This window comes from Silene latifolia, chromosome 10 (genome assembly GCF_048544455.1).
Source record: "Silene latifolia isolate original U9 population chromosome 10, ASM4854445v1, whole genome shotgun sequence".
NCBI classification, from domain to species: Eukaryota; Viridiplantae; Streptophyta; class Magnoliopsida; order Caryophyllales; family Caryophyllaceae; genus Silene; species Silene latifolia.
This window is the reverse complement of record NC_133535.1, coordinates 108,891,838-108,913,814: the sequence shown is the minus strand read 5'-3', so window position 1 is coordinate 108,913,814 and position 21,977 is coordinate 108,891,838.

Below are 21,977 nucleotides of genomic sequence, written 5' to 3'. Positions count from 1 at the left end.
TTTACCCATATACACGACTCTATTTCAGACTCACCCAGGACATGCGCCGTCATAGCTATAGTGAACCGACCATCTTAGCATCCCATTTAATATTTGATTTTATCCATTTTCTTTAATTGCTTATTTATTTGCTTTAGTTTAATTATATTGCATATTAGCTTTAGATAAACCCAAAACACCCCCCGTATTTGTTAATTTTAGACTGAAATCTAGAACAACTGAAATTCATTTTCTCCCTGTGGTTCGACTCGTGCTACCGCTGTCTACAGTAGTAGTTTCGAATTTATAAATTTAAATCTTGATACTTTACGACGGTATCAAATTTTGGCGCCGTTAGGGGGGGGTAGCGCTAGTTTTAGTTGTTTTTATTTTGGTCTGTCTTTAGCCTCAAGGGAAGACCGAGTACCTTGAGCGCGATTCTTATCTTCTTCTTTAGTGTTGTTTCGATAGGCCCTACAGTCCTATTAGCAGTACTTCAGGAGGATTCACCATGTTCCGTTCTTGGGAGCAGCAGGTGGAATTTTGTGGGAGATGTGGTGCTGAGGGGCATGATTCTGCTATGTGCCGAGCAGATATAGACCAAGTCTATGCTTACAGGCAATATAAACAAGGTCATTATACGCCGCCACATCCGTACTATCAACAAGGCTTCCAAGAGCCTTCATATTCTTTTGCACCACCTCCGCAAATCCCTCTTCCCTCTAACGAGATGGCGGATATAAAAGCTGTGATACAAGAGATTTCGACCAAAACTGCAGCATGGTTTAAATCAATTCAGTCCCGAATGGCTGACCTTTCTTCTCTTCAACACATGGAGACAATGCATGCTATGCGCGTCCGTAGTGGGTCAACCCCTGAAGGTCCTGCTATGAAAAGGGTAAGCCCGGAAATTAATAAAGATGAATCGGGAAGAGAAGAGGCTGAACTGTCAGAACAGAAGAATAGCGTTAGGAGTAGAATTGCAGCATTTGAAAGTCAATCGACCAACCACTCTGGTCGATCGACCAAGACCTCTGTTAATGCTTCTCTTTCTGAAAATCAGAAGCTTTTGGAACCCAGCTCCCATGGTCGATCGACCTCGCCTACTGCTGATATTGTTGATAATTCGACCCGAATTCTTGACGGGCCGTTCATTTCAAGAGCCATGAAGTTATTCCCAGGTGTTGATAAGGACAAGGTCTTTAATTCAAAGGATGTTTCAAAGAAGGAAGTAGAAGAGCAAGCCAAGTTATCGATAAAGCTTTCATTTTCTGAGCGGCTCCAGAAATCGAAAGACGAGACTGAGCGAAAAGAGACTTTGAATGCCATAACACGGAGGAGCGGTTCTATTATTGTCGGGCCCACTGTGGCGAAAGATAGGTCTGGAAAGAAGAAAGAAAAGGCGTCTGTGAACAGTGGCAAAATAAAGACGACTAGCAGCATAGGCAGTCGATTGACTGCCTATCATGGTCGATCGACCGCTTTGAAAGAACAGTGGCGGAAGATTAATGAAGCATAAACTTCAAACAGTAGCAGGACCAGTCGATCGACTGACCATCATGGTCGATCGACCAGTCCCCGACCTTCCAGTGCTACTGTACCTGAAGACCTCAGTCGATCGACTGACCAACCTAGTCGATCGACCGAGGAAGCTGCTGAAAATGCATAGTTCCGTCCTCCAATGCCTGATGACTTGAGAGACCATTTGTTTCGGGGTTCGACAACTCCGAAAATATTGAGGCAAGACCCAAATGTTGATGGGTCAGTTCCAGTGCCCAAGTATGACCCCACTACTGTCAATGATTCGTTCCTGCGACGGACTGAAGAGGGTTCTAGCTACAACAAAGCGAAGATGGTCGATTTTCAGCCCAAGTTTTCAGATGCTGGTATGAGAGATTTAGAGGAGCGTACTAAATTACTTCTCATCGCCCTTATCCGAAAAGATGGTGCCGATGAAGGATGAGGTATCTTTCGAGAAATTTAAATCTGTTATTCATAGTTTAAATGTTCAAATACCTTTTCATGAGTTGGTAAATCAAGTTCCAGCTTATATGAAATTTATGAAGCAACTTTTGACTAAAAAGCGGAAACTTGATAGAGTTGAGTCTGTAGCATTAACTGCTGAGTCTAGTTCTTACTTAATTCATCTTGCTCCTCATGAGAACTAGCCGACCGGGTAGTTTCTCTATCCCGTGTCAAATAGGCACCTTTAGTCTCGATAAAGCTTTATGTGATTTAGGCGCTAGCGTGAGTGTTATTCCATTAAGTCTAGCTAAACGACTTGGTTTAACTGAGTTTGCTTGCACGAGTATGACAGTTCAGATGGCCGACCGTTCTGCGGTCCAGGCCATAGGAGTGTTAGAGGACATTCCTGTGCAAATCGAGAAATTCTTCTTTCCTGTAGATTTTGTTGTCCTAGATATACCCGAGGATCATCACACCCCGATTATTTTGGGTAGACCATTTCTACACACTGCTGGTGCAGTTATTGATGTTGGCCTTAGGACATTGACTTTTAAGGTGGGGAAGGAAAGAATTTCATTTGCTCAGTCTCCCATTTGTAGGGATCCTATGATGGTTCAGTGCAATGCTAAGACAGCTAATACTTATGTGATTATTGATGATGTCTCGCCTTTTATTCCTACCCTATTCCTGCTTTAACACCTCCGCCCCAAATTGGGAGCGAGTTGGAGGAAAAATCTCGTGTTTTACTTGTTGCAGGGTCTGGTTTGGGGAAGGAACTACCGCATATTGCTCCAGCTGTGAAGGAACCAATTATTCAGAAAGGTGGACTTGGATGTTTAAGCTATGGATCAGATGAGGAGCCGGGAGAAGAGCCCAAGAAAGAAGAAGCCAGCGCGAGTCACGGAGTATGACTTGGAGTTCGATGAGCCAGACGATACTAGAGCATGAGAGGCCAGAGCTGCTGATGATCCATTGAGTTGCCTAGATGATGGAGATGGGTGGAGTCCAACTGCCAAGATTAGTATTGCTGAAGGAGTTTCTTATAGCCAGAAGCCGTATTCTGAGCTATATGGCGGCATGGATTGACGGATTTGATAGTTATTGAACTTTTGGACCATTTTATTTCTGTTTTAGACTATTTTCTGTTTTTGGTTTGCGCGAGACTTCGCATTATATATTCGTTTGCTTAGGATTTTTATAGACTATAGACTGTGTTTTTGGGTTCGCGCAATTTTCGGGCGCGTATTTATGTGCATTGCAGGTAAGGAGACCAAGTTAACTCCATTTATTGAGTTAATTAAAAGATCAGCAACTGTTCACGTCAGGTGGGCAGTCGATCGACTGGCCATAGTGGTCGATCGACCGTCCCATGCAGCTCTATGGCTACTGTTTCAATTAGCCTGGTCGATCGACTGGTTGGAGTGGTCGATCGACCCGGTCCCGCTGCTTTCTTCCTTTCTTCTATTTTCAATTTTAATTCTTTTGCACGAAAATTCCGTTCAAATTTTGTTTTCTCGTTTTATGCGCGGTATGTTTTGTTCTTTTCAGGTACTTATTGGTAGCACTGCTGGCTACTGAAACCTCCTAGCTCACGCTGGTTTGGGAAGGTTTCCTTTTGCGCTTAAAATCTTGTGAGTTTCCGAGTTCCTTTTCATGTCTTATTTAGTTATTTGTTGCAAAAATCCCATTTCCCTTTTGTTTCTTTTATTTGATTTTGCACAATGGGGACATTGTGTGATTTGGTTTGGCTACACGTTTATTGTATTCCTGCTTGCATTGTATTTATTTCCTATATATATACAAAATTCAAAAAAAAAAAAAATTGAAAAATTTGAAAAAATTCAAAAAAATGCATGTTTATTTTAGCATATAGGTCGAGTCGGAACGTTAGTATTTCAATGATGACATTGCATTTTCAGCTGTTTACGCCTAAGCCTTGCTTAATTGACATGTTATTAGTAGAATCACATATGCATAATCTACGAGTTTTCGTTAAATTATTTGCTGAAATTGAGACTCGACTTAGATTTTTGGCAAGCTATTTATATTCTGAGGTTTAGAGCCTATAACTGGTGACATTCATGACCGGTTTGTCTAGGAATGTGAGTAGTTACTCCTTATAAGACATGTTACATCAATATGCATAAATATGAACTTACTCTGCTTAATACCTGTATGCATTCGGTCTGTGGTTTGTTGACACATGTGGTAGAGGTTCCCTTTTCTCATTTTACCCATAAGCCTCACATAGCCAGATTGCCTTTTGTCCCATAAGCTACATACCATTATTTAGCCTACCCTATCCGAGCTAGTAGTATTAGTTTTTGGGAATGTGTTTATTGCGGTTTTGTTATATTACTCTTTATGAGAAGGTTGGTGAATTGTTGGAAAGGAGGAAAGAAAAGAAAAAAAAAGAAGAGAATTGAAAAAAAAATGAAGAAAAAAAAATGATGAAAAGCAAGTAGAAAAGAAGAAAGGAAAGAAAAGAAAAAAATCAAAATCGCATAACTCAAAGTCTTTGTTAAAATGGCGATTTTTGCTCCCATGCTTTATTTTTATCATATGGGGAGTTGATTATTATTGGAGATTGTGAGATTAGTGCTAATCATTAGCACCGTTTTGTATTGATTAATCTTGGGCAAGAAGTTGGATGTTGTTATAATTTGGTTCCTGTAGTTACTAGCTTGGCTTTAACTCCTCATATCCAAATTCATTTTAGCCCCTTCTTACCCATTACCTCACATATCCATATTTACCTCGGCATGTGTCATGGTCCTTTATGGTTGGAATGCGTATGTACGGTTGTAGAGATTATTTTCATATTAAATTGCAGGCATGTTCTTATAGGTCGTAGTTAGGTGAGAGTCATTACAAAATTTACTTCTTTCTATCATTACATATATTCACCTGTGCTTATGTGTGATATGAGCGACCCGTGAGAGTCCATAATGATAAGTCTCTATAGTTGACGGTTCATCAAGTTTTTAATGACTACATAACTCGTTTGCATGTTTCACATTACTAATTGATTGTTGATTTGTAGCATTAAATTGGTTTAGGCTTTACTTGTTGCATTTCGCTCTGAGATTGAAATCGTTCCACTAGGTTTTAGGATCGAGTTTAGTTCTTGCTTGGGGACAAGCAAGGGTTTAGTTTGGGGAAGTTTGATGCGTGTCCAGAATATAATGTTTTGCACCCTATTTTACACGCATTTCAGAGCTCAATTATGTAGTTTATGCTACTATTTTCCCTATTTCCGTCTACTTTCGTGTTTTTGTATAATATTGCAGAAATGTGAAGAATCCAGCGGAAAATGAGCCGAATCAGTTCCCGAGTATTTAGCATAGGATTTGACATGAGGTATTGACTCGAGGAATGAGCTTGGTGCGCGTTTCAAGGCCTCAAGATAGCAAAAGCATGGGCGCGTACGAGTTTAACAAGCAAAGAAGCACTTCACGATATTGCAGCCTCCTTCAGATGGCAATATCTCGAGTTTTAGAGCTTATAATCGAGTAATTCCAATTGGTGGTGAAAGCTTATCCTCTTAGCTTTCCAACGCCGCGTAGAACGCCTGATTTGACCTAGTAACGAAGAAATGGCATATGTTTTAAGATCGGTGCGCGCTGCAGGAATCGTCAGAATGCATTACTGTACAGCGCCTCTGGTCGATCGACTGGTCCTAGTGGTCGATCGACCACCCCTCGACCCTGACGCGCAAATTAAACGAGAAGTTAGAAGCCCAACGCAATTAGGTTTTAGAAAATAAGAAGTTGTGTTATTCATATATAACTCGACTGCTATCAGATTAGTAGGTATCTCCGAACAGAGACATTAGTTTAGAATTTAGCATACGGTTTACATTCAATTACTTTAATTTTTACTCTCAATAAAATTCGTTATTTCGCTTTCGGATTCTCTTGTTCCTGCCTAAGTACGTTATTCCTTCTTCATAATTCCAGTTTGTTTTAGTTAGTCTTGCAGTAGTTAGAATTGTTAGAATAATCCCGAAACCTTTAGTTTATTATTGCTTTTAATCGTTCAATTTCAATTATGCATTCATTCATCGTATTTATCGAATTAGTTGTTGTTATCTTCATTAATATGTGTAGCTAAACCCTTCGTGCTAAGATGTAGGGGACCTATAGCGTAGATGGCGTAGAATTAGGCGACCTGAATTAGGGCATTGGTCGATCGATCGCTTCTCTCGGTCGTCGATCGATCATGTTAGCGATTGGTCGATCGACTGCCTATAGTGGTCGATCGACTGACGCGTGTATGATTAGCACCGTTTTTAATTTATTAAGTGCAATTTTTGACAACGAGACCGAGAGGAGACCTGTTAGATGCTTAGTATTGACCAACCCATTAAGATCGAGAGATAGGGGAGGGAAATAATTAATGAATTAGAACGACTAAATTGCTAAGATCGAAAGATAGGTAATTTGGGCTTTAAGAATCACTTTTCAGGGCGAGAGCTAGCATTAGTGAGACTTAGGGGCTAGTAGTACAGGCCGAAAGGAGCTACTGGTTAACTTGGACCGAGAGGACTTGTTATTTACCCATCTACACGACTCTATTTCAGACTCACCCAAGACATGCGCCGTCATTGCTATAGTGAACCGACCATCTTAGCATCCCTTTTAATATTTGATTTTATCCATTTTCTTTATTGCTTATTTATTTGCTTTAGTTTAATTATATTGCATATTAGCTTTAGATAAACCCAAAACACCCCCCGTATTTGTTACTTTTAGACTGAAATCTAGAACAACTGAAATTCCCTTCCTCCCTGTGGTTCGACTCGTGCTACCGCTGTCTACAGTAGTAGTTTCGAATTTATAAATTTAAATCTTGATACTTTACGATGGTATCACGAGGCATGTCTTTTCGAGTTGTGAATATTTGCACTCATACTCCAAGAACTTCTTACTAAGGTAGTAGATAGCCCTTTCTTCCTTTCCTACGGTTTGAGCTAGCATGGCGCCCATGTCTGTTTCGGTTACTGTGAGATATAAACCAAGAGGTTGATCTCGTTGAGGTGGTATGAGCACTGGTGGGTTAGCTAATATCTCCTTGATTCGGTCGAATGCCTTTTGACAGTCATCATCCCACATGGTGTGATCTGTTTTCTTGAGCTTTTTGAAGATAGGTTCACAGATCATGGTGAGTTTCGATATAAATCGACTTATATATTGCACTTTTCCCAGGAATCCTCTGACTTCTTTTTCCGTTTGAGGTTGTGGCATTTCGATCAGAGCTTTGATCTTGGAAGGGTCTATTTCTATACCTCGTTGGCTAAGGACGTATCCCCGGAGTTTGCCAGATGTTACTCCGAATGCGCACTTCTGAGGATTGAGCCTCATGTTGTACTTTCGTAGCCTTGAGAAGAATTTGCGAAGGTTCGCAATATGCCCCTCTCTATCCTTGGACTTGACAATCATGTTGTCTACGTATACCTCAAGTTCTTTATGCATCATGTCATGTAGGAGTGTAGTTGTGGTGCGTTGATATGTAGCTCCGGCGTTGATTAACCCAAACGGCATGACCGTGTAGCAATAGGTTCCCCATTGAGTGATAAAGGCGGTCTTATGCATGTCTTCTATGGCCATCTTGATTTGGTTGTAACCCGCGTACCCATCCATGAAGGATAGTAACGCGTGATCTGCGGTATTGTCGACCAATATGTCGATATGTGGTAGAGGAAAGTCATCTTTAGGACTTGCTTTGTTTAAGTCTCTAAAATCAACACAAACACGGATTCTCCATCCTTTTTGGGTACAGGTACTATGTTGGCTACCCAGTTAGACTACTCGGAAACTTTCATGAACCCGGCTTTGAATTGCTTATCGACTTCTTCCTTAATCTTGAGAGCCCATTCTGTCCTCATTCGACGAAGCTTCTGTTTCACGGGATTGAAACCTGGCTTAATTGGGATTCTATGTTCGGCGATACCCCTGTCGATCGCTGGCATGTCTTTGTAGGACCAAGCGAAAACGTCTTTGAACTCGTGTAGGAGGTCTATGAAACTGGTCCTTTCGGTAGAGCTTAAGGTAGTCCCTATCCTAAGTTCTTGGGGTTCTAGTTCGGTTCCTATATTGATGGGTTCGGTGTTCTCTATTACTGGTCCCCCTTCCCCTTCTTGTAGTATTTCCTTGGCTATGTAGGGAGGTATTTCAATTGAGTCTGGGTCTGGGTCATCCTCAGTATCATCATAAACAGAATTGCATTCAAGATAACACAAAGAGTAAGCAGAACCTGATTTATTCATATTAAAGTTTGAGAAAAGTTGAAACAATGAAGCCATCTGATCTGTGGTCAGCGGCGGTAAAGGGACAGTTGTTGGGACATTTCCCGAACTACTGTTACTATTTGAGGCTAAACTAGGAGAAACAAAAGGAATGGGGACGACGACAGGAGGAGACTCCCTAGTAACTTCTCTAGACTCCGACTCTGACTCCGACTCTGAATCTGACTCGAATTCATCGTCTTCTGGTTCTCTCTTGAACATCTCTCCTTCTCCAGTGGTGAGCTTGAAGAGTCTTCCTTGATTGTTGGTCCACTTGATTGATTTTCTCCATCCTTTCTGCTGGTTCGCGTTTGTTTCTGTGATTACCGCGGTAGGGTTGAAGTGATCGTCTTGAAGTATCATGGTAATGATCTCATCCTGCGCGACTCTAACAAATCGATCTTCTCCAAATAGTAGACTAACAGCTGGTTCGTCTAAGCAAGGTGCTTGACGAACCTTGACGGTAGGAACCGTTTCTGGAGGAATGAAGTAGCAATCGTGAAAGATCTCGATTCCGGCTAGCTTCCTTCCGAGGTAGTGCCAAGGTTCGGGAAATCCGTGAAAGAGTTCTTGACTTCCTTCCCTAACGAAGTATCCATTTAGGGTAGGGAGATATGGTCGTATTTGGACTCCTACGTGCTTACGGTTTTGAACTTGAGCGAGCATCTCGGGAACTTCCTCTTTAGTGGGTTTGTATCCTAGTCCAAGTGGTATTCTTTTTGAGTTGCCTTCCTTGTAGGGTGCGAAGGTGTTTCTTCGGGCAGGGTTCAAAGGCATTCCCGGGAAGTATCCCTGGGATTTGAGTATGTGGTTGACCACCAAGTATGAGTAGGGATCGTAGTATAGGGGTGCCAACTCACTTTCTATGACACTTTTGCTTTGAAAGCCCCCAAGTTCATATACTGGATCCGCAAGGACTTGATTATTTGACTTCCTTTCGATTATTGCCTTGATGGGCGACAAAGTGATCGTCACCACTTTGCCATTTAGTGGGATTTTGATCTTTTGGTGAAGGGTGGATGTTACCGCTTTGGAAGCGTGAATCCAAGGTCTTGGAAGACCAAGTTGGCTACATCGTCGGGTGTGGAGTTATGTGCTACATTTAGTTGGCCAAAGCTTGCAGTAAAGCTTGGCGATGTGGGAATGAGCTTGCTACTAGTTGCCAGACTGAAAGATCAGCCTTTGTCTTCTGTAATTGCTTTAGCAAATGGTCAGTAGAGTCATCTTCGTTATCATTTGGTGCGATAACGTTGGTTGGACCATTTTGAGTAGTATTTTGATATGGACGCCCCGAACGAGTTAGGTGGTCTACATCTTGGTCTTCACCATTTTGGACTATTTCCTTGACTAGGGAGTGTTCAATGAGATACTCGTCTTCATCATCATCGGCCCATACTCCATTGACTGTAGCTAGTTCCCTCATTCTCATGATCTCGTCCTCTAATTGTGTAATTTGGTCGATTAGTTTATCAACCACGGCGACTACTTATTGCATAGTAGCATTTTGGGAGAAAATTAGTGGCGCATGTTCTTTAGGTGTTGCATTGGGGTCATGTAAAGTTGTCACCACATTTTCCAATTCCGAAACTTGCCTATCCACACTCCTTGCCCATGCGATGAAGTCGGTAATGGTAGGGGAAATGGTAGAGTAGAACCCTTCATTCTCAATCGCGTGGATCTCATATTCGACTGGAGAAATGAGGTGTGAACAATCTAAGGTAGATTCTTCACTTGTGATCACTAGAATTCCAAGAGGATTCTGAGTGTTGTTGGGCTTACCTCCTGGTGGTATTGGTAGTCGACCATCCTCAACCATGTCTTGAAGCACATTTTTCAATTTGTAGCATTTTTCTGTGTCATGTCCTTTACCCCTATGATATTCGCAGTATGAATTCTCGTCCCAGAACTTGGATTTCTTTTCTGCTTGGGTGTAGGGCCTATGGGTTGGAGTTTGCCTTGTTTCATTAACCTTTTTAGAGCATTGGAGTAAGTGTCCCCAAGATTTGTGAATTTCCTCGGTGGGGTACTCTTCTTGGATGGCTCAAGGAGGTTAACTTCATCGGTCTTGCTAGTGGAGCCGTAAGAACGACTTGCTGAGCCTTGATATCCTCGGCCTACCGTTTTGGACAAGAGCCCTTTACGGATGTCATCTTCGATCCTTGTTCCTAGTACGGTTAAGTCTTTGAAAGTTTTGATGTTTTGGTACCTCAAATGAATCGCATAGATGGGTTTTAGGTTGTCCACGAACTTCTCCACGTGGGTAGCTTCGTCTGGGCGTTCAACTAGTTGGGTACTAGTCTTCCTCCACCTACTTAGGAAGTCGGTGAAACCTTCTTTGTCATTTTGGGTAAGAACCTCTAAAGTGCGCATGTTAACTTAAATCTAATCATTATCCGCATATTATTTAGCAAACTTGATCGCGGCATCTTCCCAAGTAGCGATCTTCTTATGTTCTAGAGAGTAGAACCATTGCTTTGGGATGGTGTCAAGAGATGAAGGAAAGATCCTTAAGAACATCTCGGGTTTGATGCCTTTGATAGACATGTAGTCCTTGAAAGCACGGATGTGATTCAAAGGGTTTTCGTGCCCCTTGAATCTAGGGATATCCGTCATGTTGAAGTTGGTTGGCAACTTGGAACTCACGGCCTCATACTTACGGTTATTTTCCCTATAAATGTCATCCCCTTTGAGATACATCAATTGTTCCTCCAAATATTGGAGTCGTTTCTCAGCTGCAGTCATTCCTATGGGAGGGTTTTCTTCCCCGAAGTTGTTCACAAAGCCATCATCTACTTCACTTTCCCGAGGAGGCAACCTCGTTTTTACGGTATAGATTCGGCCTTCGATTGTATCGAGGCGGTCGTGCACTTGATCTTGAGTAACTTGGAGGCGAGCTAGCGAGGTTAGGATTTGATCATTACCATTCTGGGGTTGGTCGGTGCTTACGTCGCTTGTTTCAGGCATCTTGGAAACTGGATAAGAGATCGACGACGAATCAAAACACGATCGACCATTCTAACACACTTACTAAGAGAGAAATGTTTTGACTTATGAAGTGGGTGTGTGCCACTTGTGTCGAGTGAGTTTTGAAGAAATGACGGAGTTTGAAAATGTGGGTCCTAGTCAACTGTAGTGTAGTTGTAGGAGTGGACTCAAAGTGAGGTTTTGAGATGGGCTTGGGCCTGGAGTTTTGACTCGACAAATGGACAGAGTTTTGACTCGGTTTTGCGATAATCATTGGCTTTTTCGAAATTTACATCTTAAAGGGATTTTGATTTTACAAAAATCGTCATGGTTTCGTTTAGAAATGGTGATCACGTAAGGTACAAACATTTATACAAGCATTATAACGGGATGCTGAGTGCATTTAAAAGGATTTTGGTTTAAAGGGTGAGTTGCCATACCGAACAGTCAAACCCGAAGTCTGTGGAGAGGCTCGTACCAAACAAGAGTAAGGCCGATTCCTAGTCCATTTCCTCAAGTAGTGAAAGTCCTTGATACAAAGAAGAGTAAGTACCATGGTATGGATGACGTCAATCGCTATCCATCCTTAGGCCCAAATAAGAATTAGGACCGTTTAGACGGGACGATTGGTCGAATGGGTTGGGTTTGGCCTAGGAAGGCCGAATAAACGATCTAAGAAGACCGAGTTATGAAAATCGACAATTGTCTTGTACAAACTATTCCCTAACCTTGTTCAAGTTTCACCCTTGGCTACACGTAAGTGTATTATCCCCAGCGGAGTCGCCAAACTGTGGACATGGGCCACGGGGGCGCTTGGGAAACAAGCGTTTGCATTTGTGGAGTCGCCACCAATTTATTGTGGAAAATTGGAAACTGTTCGAATACCTCGTGTCATGTCAAGACACAAAGTAGTGACATAGACACCAAGAACTCGTTACCCTTAGCAATCTATGTCTAGAATGACTCTCGTGGATGCCAATGAACACGGATGTTCACAGAGATCTGGAGTAAGGGGTGAGAGTACGTATTAGGAAGCTCTCTTGATCGAACACCTAATCCCGCCCGCCTCGATAGCGGCCTCTACTAATGATTAGGGAAATTATCTATACTTGATATATTGTCAATTATATGCATGCAATGCAACATCCAAGTTTTAATCCTAACATGTGAGAAATTAGCTAAGTCGGTAAACAATTAATTTAACATACAATTGAGTCGAAGTAGAGATTTAGATTTAATTACATGTGAAGACATACAAGTGATACAATAAAAGAAATACAATAATAAAATAATGAAAATTACAATAATTACATCGGATTTATTAATTTATGTCTAAAATACTTTTAAAACGGATGATTTTGTTGGAAATCTATATCTCTATACTCAACATATTCATATTATGTAGTGATTTTAATTTAGTCATAAAATTAAATGGTGATCTTATGCATGCAAACAAAAATGTAATTAAAGAAGAAATCATCATCGTACATTGCTTTTTCGGATCTTAAGGGCACAAGAGAGTTCTCCTACTCTCTTGTTCTTGAGCTCTCCTTAAAGGATGAACTAGGATTCAAGAAGAGAATCCCTCCCAAAAGTATTATACCCAAGATAACAATCTTAATAAAATTAATATTATTATTACTAGAATAATACTAATTTTGCATAAAAATTGACCCAAAAATATTATTTTGTCTCTCTATATTTCGGTTGAGAGGAGGAAGAAAAATGAAGCTTTTTATCTCTCTAAAATTCTTATTTTAGATGAATGAATGAATGAATACCACACTAATGTATTTTGTAGTGTATATTAGGTAAAATAAGAAGAAAAACCAAAGTGTTTTTCTTCTCAAAAACCGGGTGGAAGAGGGGAAGAAGAGGGAGCCAATGCATGCACAAGTTTGTCTTCACAATGACCACTAGGTTTTGCATGGCTAGTTAGTAGGAAATGATTATGTTTACCACTAACATAATCAACACAATATTTGCCTAATCCTCCCTTAATTTCGGTATACATGGATAAAATGGACTCCATTTTATCTTTGTCAAATAGTCAATTTGTCATATGTCACATGTCACATAAAATTGTTATGTATTTTTAACATATTAAAAATCAACGTATTAACAAAAATACGTCATATACAAAAACCGACTTAGTAATTCATAATTACTTGTACCAAAATATTTTACCAATTATAAATCACAATAACTTGTATTTATAATAATTTATTCATTCAATTTCAATTGTTTCCTTAAACAATAATTTCATCTTAAGTAATGAAACAATTCGATTACTTAGACCGTATCTTATTTAATCAGATTATAATGAGATACGTAAATTTTACTTTCAAAATCGTCCGTCAATTTTTAAGAAATTTAATTGACCCGTATCGTCATACGATCAATTAAGAGTGTTACCCTTTAGGTATGACCTAAGGGGATCAACTGGTCACCAACGTCTCACGACAGTAATGTCAAACTCTAGTCAGCCAATCATTACCGATATGTGTGGACCAGTTGACAGTAAAATATTACTTCCCAATTGTATTCTTTAAAATGAGACTTAAACATGTGATCATCATGATCAACAGTTGTGATCGCATTATTGTCGGAGGACACATATTCCAACAATCTCCCACTTGTCCTCGACAAGTGTGCGTCACCAATTCTCTTGTCCTATTACTATCTCCCACTCAATGCAAGGTGTCTTTCAGGTCGTACTTGCAAGTGATCATATCGAGAGTGGTTTCCTCGATCTGGAGAATAACTGATTGACCGGATTTATCCACCATAGATACATTCCGAGCGTGGCTACGCATTTCCAGTTCATTACTCCTCGAGTGGCCCTGGGATGTTGTTATAACCCTGACTAGGGGTGGACAATTCCTATCGCATTCATTCCCTTCGACTAGCCACAGCCATCATACCCCAAAATATGCCCATTTGACCCCATTTACGAAGGTCGTAGTAACACAAATCAAAGTTAATCTGAAACTGTGCCATCATAGGCGAATAGTCTTTAGTCAAAAGAATCGACTCATTAGAATACTATAGTAGCTCTCGCCACGACCAGGCTATATAAATTTGCCAGAACTCTATAAGCGGTCATAAGGCCCGACATAATGTTCCTAACAGTCTGCCTATGTGATCGACTAGTCATTCTCATATGACTCTATGGCACTTGAACTTGCCATCAATCGCATCACACTCTAGTCACTTCGAGACGTCACCTCATGTAAGTAACTATGGGCAAATAGAATGCTAATCCGTGTTCACTTTAACAGGGTTCAATTGTCTCTACAACCTGTTTGGATATAACAAAGTATAAGGTGAGTTAATAACAACTCAAACGACAAATGTCGACATCACACTCGGGTGGTCAATACTATATTACAACCTTGTGATGAATATCGTAAGTGTGTAAACACTTGTTAATTGCAATAAAAGTTTAACATATCAAGTGTCCATGTGTTCAAACTTCTTTTTATCGCATTTTCCTTTACGTTCTTGTTATCTATCATAGCATGAACCTTACCAAGTACAAATCTAGGTTCACAACCTCGGTTTCGGCTCTTTTCCTTGAAAGAACTTCTTTGTCGATTATCACATAACAAACGAATTTGTGGTGAATGATATAACTTGTACTGATCAAGTATTCTACCCACACACAATGCACTCGGTATATGTTTTGTAGAATCTTGCAACAATTGTCAAGATGATTAGCCTAGCACTTCTCACAAGTCCTAACATATTAGGAAAAATAGTTTTGAGTAACTTCTTATTCAACTGAGTATCTTTCCAAACTTCCTATTTCTCCTTTTAGCTTGAAAAGCTTAGGATTTTCATAAATCCTTACATGTGTTCGAACTGCAATATGTGCAACCTCTTGACACACAACAGAGTCTTCTTGTCAAACACTGAAATCGCTTATCAAATTCTCCTCGAGAATTCATGACGTTTCTTGTATGGCTCGCCAACGATTCATCATGCTTTTATGCATATGAATCATAATTGGACATGGGCATGATTATTCTAATGGCGGAAACATTAGTAACTAATAATCATGAGATCAACCATTCTTAGGTTCAAGGAACGACCATGACTGCTAATGGCAATTCCGTTTTCATTTACATGAATAACCTACGTTTCTCGTTGATTCGATGTGTATGTCTCAATACTTATCCAACATCTCATGATGTGATTGGATTCATCATACTCCATTTTCATCCAGAATTGAAAACTCAAATACTCCTTTGTGAAGGAAGGTATTAGCTCGTCATTCTTCAATGAGTGATGAGTTAAAATTTTTACAAGATGATTGCTCCCACTAAATCCCATGTCTTCACATGATAATTTCCAACTCCAACTCAATTCCATATGTTTCGAAATTGACTACTCAATCGAAACATTTCAAGAATTGGAATATATATTGCATTGCCAAGTTATTAAGATAAAACCATATATGTTCCCATCATATCCTTTCAAAATACCTATTTTGAAGTGGTCTCATCTTAACCTTATGGAAAGAGATTTTAATCTCTAACTTATTCATATCATAATGATGTGTAGCAATGTCATTGTTCAAATATAAATAATATCTAAAACACGTCCTTCGAAATACCCTTTTGGAAGGAGGTTTAACCATTTTATTTTCATAATGAGGTTAAGTAATGACATTAGCGTGGTTAAAACTTAGCTATTGAAGATATCGGTATATCAATCCTTGCAACCTCTAGTCATAAATCTTGTTTATTTTCTAGGATGTTACTTTGATTCATTTAGGCTCTTAAGTAAATATCAAGGTTGAAACTATTGGTCAAAATTTATCATAAACTAGTCAAAACTCTTGTTAAGACTTTACATTAGTCATTTTTCTTCCAAAACTTTCTTTTGGTCTCCTCGTGTAGTTATCTTGAGAAAATATTCCTTTGATTACTTCACTTGGTCTCTTTTGTCATGTAGCTTTATTTGAGACCATAGATCTCATCTATTGGGTATACTATATAAATAGATATACCTTTATTCAAATCATTCTTCCTTGCGTAGATCTCGTATACACAAGTACACAAATTTATCTTGGTGTTGTGTTGTGTCCTCATTTTCTCCCACTCTATCTTTAGAATAAATACACTAGAGATTCAAAGATAGCTTATGGGGCACAAATAATGATTTGAAGTATAAGGAGGACTATCTCATAGGTTTGACTAATAGTTTTAAATTTTGTAAGTGTACTTGGTTGATTGACATTCCCTTAAGAGAGTTCATAAACTCAATGACACTTTGTAAATGATCATACACAAGCCTTAAGCATGTGGACATATAATGAATCCCATCATTATAATTGTCTATTAGATCACTTTAAGTGAATAATCATATGTTTCTATGAGCAAGCATGTAAAGACGAATTTTAGAACAAGGATAAAACGATAAAACGGGTGACTTGGGTTGCAAACCAAGCCACCATTATCCAAAATACAACCAATTATCCAAAATACATTTCCATGTCGAACACGGAAATTAAAAGGTTCTAAAATCCGAAACATAATTAAAATAAGACAATAAAAAGCAAAGCTTCATGGAAGCTATTCCTAGCTTCTCGATGGTTTCTCAAGCTTGTTTTTCTTTTCCTTTGTCCTTGCTTGGTGGAGGCCCTATTTACAATAAAAACGGGATACATTATCACAACTTTGTATCACAATACCATAGTTGAAATAGAAACATAAAAGAAAGGATAGTCATTTACCCTCGGAGTAATCTTTCCACCTTAATATCACCAAGGTATTTGGAACAATTTATTTTCCAATGTCCAACACCATTACAATAATGGCATTTATCAAGAGGACCCTTCTTGATTTTTGAAGTGCTAGCTTCATAAGTCTTAGCTTTGGTGAAAGTGGGAGCTTGTTTCTTACCCTTCCTCCCATTCTTCTTGAACTTCCCCTTGCTTTTGGTGCTAATGTTAAGCACATCCTTGGGTGGGTTCACATTTAACCCCATGTCCCTTTCGGCTTGCACAAGTAACTTGTGCAATTCTTCAAGAGACACATCCTTGTCTTGCATGTTAAAATTCACCCGGAATTGAACATATGCCTTGACTTTGGATAAGGAGTGTAGAATCCTATCTACAATGAGTTCTTTGGGGATTTCAACCTTTTGAATTTTCAAGGTCTCGACTAGCTCCATTAATTTGAGCACATGAGGGCTAACCTTTTGGCCCTCTTTGAAGTCGAGATCAAAGAATGCCGCGGCCGCCTCATATTGGACGATCCGCGGAGTTTGTGAAAACATTGTCACAAGCTTGGAGTAAATCTCATTAGCGGTGCCCATCTTAAAGGCTCTCCTTTGGAGATCCGCCTCCATCGCAAAGATCAACACGTTTTTCATTGCGGCGGACTCCTTATGGTAAGCCTCATATGCTTCCCTTGTGGCGGCGGTCGACCTAGTATTAGGTTCGGTTAGAGAGGCCTCGGTAAGGTAATGAAGCTTGTCGTCACCTTGGGCGGCTAGTTTGAGTTGGGCATCCCAATCGGAGAAATTTGACCCATTCTTTTCAAGTTTACATCGATCCATAAAGGATCGGAGCCATGAAGTATTAGTGAGAGGCGTGGCGTTGGTGTTTGGATTTGCCATTTGTTATGAGAAATAAGAGCGGTCTACAAAACAAAATATAGAAGGAATAAAACATATGTCGTTTTAATAATAATAATACTCGTAAAAATAAGTTTAAACAAGTTTTATTCCATTTTTCTAGTGAACTCTACCCAACTAGATAAATGATTCCAAGACCCAAATTCATATTAACTCGGGCACGGTAGGGCCGATTCATCCCTTATCAATATAACTCGGTGGATTAACGCTTTAATCGATTCTACTTTTAGAACTCTTGGTCGATAAAATTACATTAACATTTATCTTTAGCCCGGAACACATGCGACTACGGTCACGAATACTTCCGTTGAGCTCAATCCAAATTTCGAATAAATGTGTCCATGATCCAAATCCACATCAACTTGGGCACGGTAGGGCCGATTCATCCCTTATCAACATGAATTCGGTGGATAGACATTTATCACCCACTTCCCCTACGTAACAAGTTTTGTACCCCGGTAGGGCCGACTGCACTCCCTCGCGAAATAGGTTTTCATGGTTTCTACTATTTGGTAAGGCTATGTCTCAATTGATTATTTTAGGGAGAGGTCATGTCAATTTATTATCTATCACGTTTTTAAGTGAACTAAAGCGGTGAACTACGATAATTCTAAGTGACACGGTCGATAAACTCGATTAAATGATAATGCATGTTTTAGTTATGGCGATTTAGCGATGCATGCAACATATAAATAAAATGCAAAACATAAAATAAATCCTAGTATGGCCTTCCTAAAAATAGAAAATCTACTTAACTATTACATATTCGGAAACAAACTCCATTGGTCCCTTGAACTTCGGTTGTGGCACGTATCTCGAGGTAACACCGTCTTTATGTATCGCCTTCTTGAGTGACACCGTCTTCAAGGAACTCCGGAATAAATAAATTACATAACAAATTACATAATTTCCTATTATACATTTGTAATTAAAATAAAATAAATCTATTAAATTACAAAACGGTGATACGAGATCACAATAAATTACAACCGAATCGATATTCCCATACATTTCGGGTAATATCAATTAAAAAACTAAGGCCATACTAAGTAAAATTACATAATTCAAAAAATTACATAAAAATAGAATTATGACAATCATAAATAAAAATGCAGCATTATAATATGTATGAACATGCCCAATTTTATGCTAAATCGCCTTTAAGGAGCCAATTCGTATATTACACGGTTTTTACGGATTTGCGTGATTCAACGTTTTATAATCACAAAAATTACAAAAATTCATATTTATGCACAAGTTAATTACCCTAACCTCTTAGGACTCAAAATTAGTCTTCACTAATTACTTGACTATAATTAACTCATATTTCTTAAAATTGTTCATTAATGGACCTAAAATTATAATAAAAATGCTATAAACTTCAAATAAATCACAAAAATCCAAATAAATTCAAAATTTGAAATTTAAACTTATGAACATTCTGGAAAAATACTATGACACTCATAATGTTCAAAAACTTAGGTTAAAATTTCGTAAAATTCTCGGAAAAATCATAAAAACATGAGAAAAATTATATTCACCAACTTTTCAATTTTAGATCTGAAAAATATAATAAAATTCAACATTTGACGTTTTTCCTTAGTCATGGAGTATGTTTTATCAATTATTTACTAATTAAGTCACTATTTATGCTATTTTCCTTCAAAAATCCATAAATCATGCATAAAGACTTAAATATGGCCTATTATTTTACACACATCTTGTAAATTTGCATGTGACAACATACTAAATTTCTATGACCAGATTCGAAATTTATCTCATATTAACCTATTTTTCATTTAAATTCGATTTTTATCATGAAAAATCCATATTTCGAGCATAAGAACTCCAAATATTATGCAAATTTACAGGTCATCTCAAATAATATATGTGAAAACATATCCAAAAATCACTGGAAAATTAGAAGTTTAGCTAATTTTAGTCCGAAAATGATATTTTAATCATAAAATCACATTTTTAATGCCATTACATTATAAGATGAACAATAAAAATCCATAAAATAACCAAAATATCCTAAAAACATTTTAGGGCCAGAAACTTAACATGCATAAATTTATTTCGTGATATTTCATAATAACACAAATTTACAAGTTTTATATGTTAATCGTATAACTCGGAAAAACTATAACCGATTTGCATGCAAACAACCAAGGCTCTTGATACCGCTTGTTGGAAATCTATTAAATGGTGATCTTATGCATGCAAACAAAAATGTAATGAAAGAAGAAATCATCATCTTACATTGCTTTTTCGGATCTTAAGGGCACAAGAGAGTTTTCCTACTCTCTTGTTCTTGAACTCTCCTTAATGGTTGAACTAGGATTCAAGAAGAGAATCCCTCCCAAAAGTATTATACCCAAGATAACAATCTTAATAAAATTAATATTATTATTACTAGAATAATACTAATTTTGCATAAAAATTGACCCAAAAATATTATTTTGTCTCTCTATATTTCGGTTGAGAGGAGGAAGAAAAAGAAAGCTTTTTATCTCTCTAAAATTCTTATTTTAGATGAATGAATGAATGAATACCACACTAATGTATTTTGTAGTGTATATTAGGTAAAATAAGAAGAAAAACCAAAGTGTTTTTCTTCTCAAAAACCGGGTGGAAGAGGGGAAGAAGAGGGAGCCAATGCATGTACAAGTTTGTCTTCACAATGAACACTAGGTTTTGCATGGCTAGTTAGTGGGAAATGATTATGTTTACCACTAACATAATCAACACAATATTTACCTAATCCTCCCTTAATTTCGGTATACATGGATAAAATGGACTCCATTTTATCTTTGTCAATTTGTCAATTTGTCATATGTCACATGTCATATGTCACATAAAATTGTTATGTATTTTTAACATATTAAAAATCAACGTATTAACAAAAATACGTCATATACAAAAACCGACTTAGTAATTCATAATTACTTGTACCAAAATATTTTACCAATTATAAATCATAATAACTTATATTTATAATAATTTATCATTCAATTTCAATTGTTTCCTTAAACAATAATTTCATCTTAAGTAATGAAACAATTCGATTACTTAGACCGTATCTTATTTAATCAGATTATAATGAGATACGTAAATTTTACTTTCAAAATCGTCCGTCAATTTTTAAGAAATTTAATTGACCCGTATCGTCATACGATCAATTAAGAGTGTTACCCTTTAGGTATGACCTAAGGGGATCAACTGGTCACCAACGTCTCACGACAGTAATGTCAAACTCTAGTCAGCCAATCATTACCGATATGTGTGGACCAGTTGACAGTAAAATATTACTTCCCAATTGTATTCTTTAAAATGAGACTTAAACATGTGATCATCATGATCAACAGTTGTGATCGCATTATTGTCGGAGGACACATATTCCAATAGATTTTAGAAAAGAAAGAATAAACGAACAGATTAGGTGATAATACGAATGACAATTAATTAAATACGTAAACTAATTAAACTAGGTCAAGGCAGAACGGAAGTTCAGAGACAGAAGTCAACCTGGAACAGCGCATGTAAGCTGCGCCCTCGGAAGAGGCGCGATGAGTTGCCGCGTTTGTTCAAGGTGGGAGTTCAGGCGTGAAGCGGAATCGCAAATCGTTAGTATTCGTGGGTGAATTTAATGATTGATTATGAATAATTGACTCGGATGAAAGTGATTTAATACATTAATTACATGTGATTGGGTCATAAAAGCGATAAAACATGGAACAAAACCAATGTAAACGAATTAATTACATGAATGAAAGATTGATTAATGACATGAGTGAACTAATTAGGTTAAACATGACGAATTAATGAAGAATATGACGGATGCAAATAACAGGTGGGAATATATCAAAGATCGAATTCCAGAAACTCAATATTAATGTATCGAATCTCTAAAATCCGGTTTGACTTTAATGACGAAAACCCGCGAATATTGGTTATAAGGGATTTAAGCCGGGATTTAATGATGAATTATATACTAACAGTGATTAATAATGTGCAAAAACTATCATGTGAATGAAACAAGAGCAAACAATGACGAAAGAAAACAAAGAAACGAAACTAACAGAGGACGAAGGAAGAAGAAGAGAAGCAGGAACGGCGGCAACCTCAGGAAGAGGCG